The sequence below is a fragment of the Gavialis gangeticus genome, unplaced genomic scaffold, assembly GCF_001723915.1.
Source record: "Gavialis gangeticus isolate Ggan-Ray unplaced genomic scaffold, GavGan_comp1, whole genome shotgun sequence".
Taxonomy (NCBI): domain Eukaryota; kingdom Metazoa; phylum Chordata; order Crocodylia; family Gavialidae; genus Gavialis; species Gavialis gangeticus.
The window spans coordinates 8,168,912-8,173,553 of NW_017729015.1; positions in this window are offsets into that span (position 1 = coordinate 8,168,912).

Genomic DNA, 4,642 nt, shown 5'->3' on the forward strand with positions numbered 1-4,642 from the left:
GAGTTCTGCAGATAAGCAAGCGCTCCCAGGAAAGGCAGCAAAGTTAGCTGTGCTGAAAGCCGTGGGGTACGTTGAAACAGGCAGGGCCTTGGCACTCCTGACAGAGGAAAAAACTGCTGCCGCAGGGTTTCTTTTGTCTAAGTCTAAAAATGATTATCCAAGGGTTGGAGTTAGCCTGAAATCACAAAAAGAGAGTCTGGGAAGAGGGCTCTCTCTCATACAGAGCTCATGTCACTGTGGAAGGATTTTTATTCCTGATAGCTGAGAGGGGGTGTAGAGGCTGTGGATAAAGGCAAAGATGAACACAAAGGCAAAACACATTAGCTCCCACCGCTCCATACCCCAATGCCTCAACCATTGCAAATCCATCCTCACACCGCAGCACAAGGACAAGCTTTATCACCCATCACCTTCCCCAAAAGGTACACCCAGGTACAGACAGTGGGATGACGTGCCCCAGGATCACAGAGTGACAGTCCCAGAACCAGGAATTGGACACAGATCTCCTGAGTCCCAACCAAGTACCTTAAGCACATGCCTCCTTCTCACCAGAGCCCAGCATGGCCTAAGACAGGCACCAGCTGTGTTCTCAGAGGAGAGCACAACCAGGAGCAGAGGACAGAGGTAGCACACTTCTCCAACTGCTATTATTGCCCCAGAGCTTGGTCCCTCTTGTCAAGGTGCTGCCTGTGGGTTTGGCTTATAAACCCATAGCTTGGAGCATGGTTAAGGCTTCACCTCCTGAAGGTCTGCAGGTCTAAGCCTACAGTAGGACACTAGCTAGAGCTGCAAAGTGGCAAGAGTTGCTTAAAGCCAAAGACATCACTCTCCCTCTCCCCTTTTTGCACCTGGAACTTTTATAATTAGATCAATGTATTGCTGTAAACAATGCATTTAATGTATGGGTTGTATTTATTCAGACCTACACACACATATCTAATAAACAGCAAGTCCAGCCAGCTCCACACACCCCCCGTTGGACTCCGAGCCAGTCTCCCTGGGCTTTAATTTCCCATCTTTACAATGAGGATAACAGCACTTGCCTTGGCTCACAGGGCTATTGGGAGGATAAACATGCTGAAGATCATGTGGCACTTAAATACTAGGGCAATAGAGGCCAGACAGGTGGGGATAGACAGACAAAAAACTGGCTGGAGGGATACACAAGACAGACAACCGATACAATGTAGAAGCCCAAGAGAGAATTAAAATACACAGCAAAAGCAGTGCCCAAACTTAACTAAAAAGCAGCAGCATAAAGCAACAGACATTGTGCTGCCAGCAAAGGTTGCATCGCCTTCCACCAGTCCTCCACCATTACATCCCTGCTTATTTTCAAAAGCCAAATGGCAGCTTTGCAGAATACATGAAGGTTGCCAGATCTGAGCTGTATAAAGTCAAGTGACATAAGGGAGCAAGATCCAACCTATGGGGACCTCATGCTGACGGATAGTTCACCAGCCCCTTCTTACATACAACACGGCCCCAGATAGACCCCTCTGCTTGTGACAATGTCATAGGAGGGAAGAGCCAGTCCAGGTAGGGCTGGGTCTAAAGGATGCTCTCTTCTGAGCTATGTAGAGTTAAAAGGCCAAAACTCCATCTTAAACTTCATCCGCATGCAGCCAGTGCAGATCCCAGCAAAGACCTTTCCATTTGCAATGCTATCATGGCCAGCTGGGACAGCAGAAATGCAACAACAATTTAGGTGGGCAAAAGGCAGCAGGGGCTTGTGAACCGACACACAACCAGCCTGGTTACAACATGTTGAACATAACAAAAGCTAGCAGAGGGCAACAGAGCACAGATGAGAGATACAGAGCAATCACATTACGATGCAGAATTGTGAGCAGAGGTTCCCAATAGACATCAGCCTTTTCCAGTCATTTGCAGCACAGCTCCTTGACTTAAAAGTGTGTGCGTGCGTGCGTGCGTGCGTGCGTGCGTGCGTGCGCGCGCGCGCCCATACAAACATGTGCACCCACACACTGCCTTCAGCACTGGCTTGTAACTATCCCAGTGTGAATAATAAAGCTTGATTTCTAGGTCTTTCTTCCCAGAAGAGCGTATAAAGTACAGGCAGCAGTACTTATCCTGTTAATTTGGACTCACTTTTTGAAACAATCCCAGGAGAATTTTCCTCCCCCGCCTCCACCCCCACCGCCCAAGCCTGCATATTAACTTGGCCCAGGAATCGGAAATCCAAGATCTTCCTGGTCTAGAGAGTTAAGGACTTGGACAGCCCCGTCTTGTCTGAGACACTGGGGCTGACTCAGCCAGGCCCCACTCATCTGGAGGCTGCCTCGTCTACCAGAAGACTTGGGCAGCAGGAAAGATGGGGAAGGGAGAATCAGATCCCCACAAATTTACTCTCGAGGCTGCCATCTCCACCTGGCTGCATGCTTCCTGCAGGCTTTGCCCCCTGGCAAATTCAGAAATAGCACTGCAGAGCCAAAAGCAGAGACACCACAGTCCTGGCCTGTGACATCCCTAGAGTCAAGCCCTGAGCTCTGCCTTCAAGCAGTTCTGCACCACAGTCCCAGCCTGCAGCCCTTCACTCGCTCAGACATGGGCTCCCGACTATGGCCCTCACTCCTGACCTGCAGCTACCTCCCTGCTGGCAATCCCAGACCTAGGTTTTCCTTTGAGATCCCTCATCCCACACCTGATCCATCCCAAGCCCATGAGCTCCAGTTGGCTCGTTACATAAGGTAATACCACTATTACTGTCCACATCGTTGTACCTGCAACGTGCTGGGCACTGTACAAAGGCAAAGACAAAGCCCTGTCTGACTGTAGAAGAGTGAGCTCAAATGCAGAAGTTAAACGAATTACCAAGGTCAGAACACGAGCACTGATGAACCAGAATGGTCTGGTGTGGTATGCACTTGGCAAAGACTCCATTCAAATCTCTGGACTGCCACTATAAAGTCTGGACAGCCCCCTCTCTCCGTCTCTGTCTACCCTCCTACCCTTTGTCCATCTCATCTATATATTATACATTTCTTGAGACAGAGACAGTCACTTATTGTGAGCGTAGATATTTACAGCACCTAACAAAACAGTACCCTGGTTTCTGCTGGCATGAGTTTAGAGCAGTGGTTTTCATCCTGTGGTCTGCAGATCCCTGGGAGGTCCGCAGACTACATCCAAGGGGTCCGCAAAAGATGACTATGCTCAATCAAAAGTATGAATAGCTACACTTACAATTCAAAGGGCTCTGCACCTCCATTCAAAGTTTCCAAAGGGGTCTACAAATGAAAAAAGGTTGAAAACCACCAGTCTAGAGGTAACTCCCTGAACACAGCTCACATTAAAAGATGGGGAAATCTCGACACAGAATATTTCAAAACAACCCATGCCATCCAATTAGCCATGCTGGGGTAAGAATGAGTGTGTCAATCTCTGCCAGGATTTTAAATTGAAATACTGTCTCAAGGTGAAACATCTGCACAGAAGAGACCCAGTCGTGCCTCCCCTGGAGTGGAGGAGTTTTCAGTCAAGTTAAACTAGCTCAACTGAACTAATGTGATTAACGGGGGGGGGGGGGGGGGGGGGAATATCACTTTTTCCTAATCTAGACAAAGCCAGAGTGGGAAGCGTGATGCCTAATTAGCTTAGTATTTATAAATGCACATTAAAGTCCTTGGATGCAAAGGTGCTAGGTACAAGCAAATTATCACATACAATGAGCACTGACATTTAAACATGATGCAAGTTACAATAAATGCTTTTTTTTTTTTTTTTTGCACAAGTTAAACATGTTTAAAAACCCATTACTGGTTTTCAGGAGTTGATATAAGCTGATTAGGGGGGCATGGAAAGTGGCTACATTAAAATTCTTGCCAGTAGTATGTTTTGCTTTTCCAAATCATTTTAAAATACTGCATTTAATAGAAAAATAATTTGCTTAGCTGTAAGAAACATCAATTTGCAACTTGAAGGCTTGTCTATTAGCCAAAGAAGTTAATGTGTAAACATTATCAGCTCCAGTAATGCATGGGGTTTAGCCAATGCACATCCAGTGGGAGACCAGCCAGATATTAAGGAAGAAGATTTGCATAATAAGTCATTTATCCTTGATAACCTCAGTATTTGAAAATTCAAGACTAAAGGGAACAATATCAGGCTATCAAGCAACTACATCCACTCCCCTTTTAAAATTGCCCTCTCAAAAGGAAAAATGGTAGACAAAGATCCATCTTCTTGTTGCATCTGTATACTGTCTTGCCTAAAATGGCTCTGATCTGCACTCTGAGATGTTAGCATAATACAGAACAATCACAGGTTAACCATCCAAAGCACAGAAGTGATTGATATTGCATTCTTACTCATTGAAAAGATAGAGAAATCCTTTCAGAGATAAAACCTCATTAAATAAAAATAGCATTTCCTCCACAGTTACATTCTAAATACTCTATTCCCAGTTCTTGTGATTTTACTCACAAATCTCATAATCTTTGGTGTTTTTCTTGTAGCTCTTGGAGTCAAGTGACAGAGTGAAATCTCAGCTTCCATTTAAAAAAAAAACTGGCGGAAAAATGTTTTTTGCACACTTATGGTAACAGAGAATTTTGAAAATTTCTAAAAGACACTGGCAGGTAAAAGCTCCAAAATATGTTTAAAAATAAAAGTCTTGCGA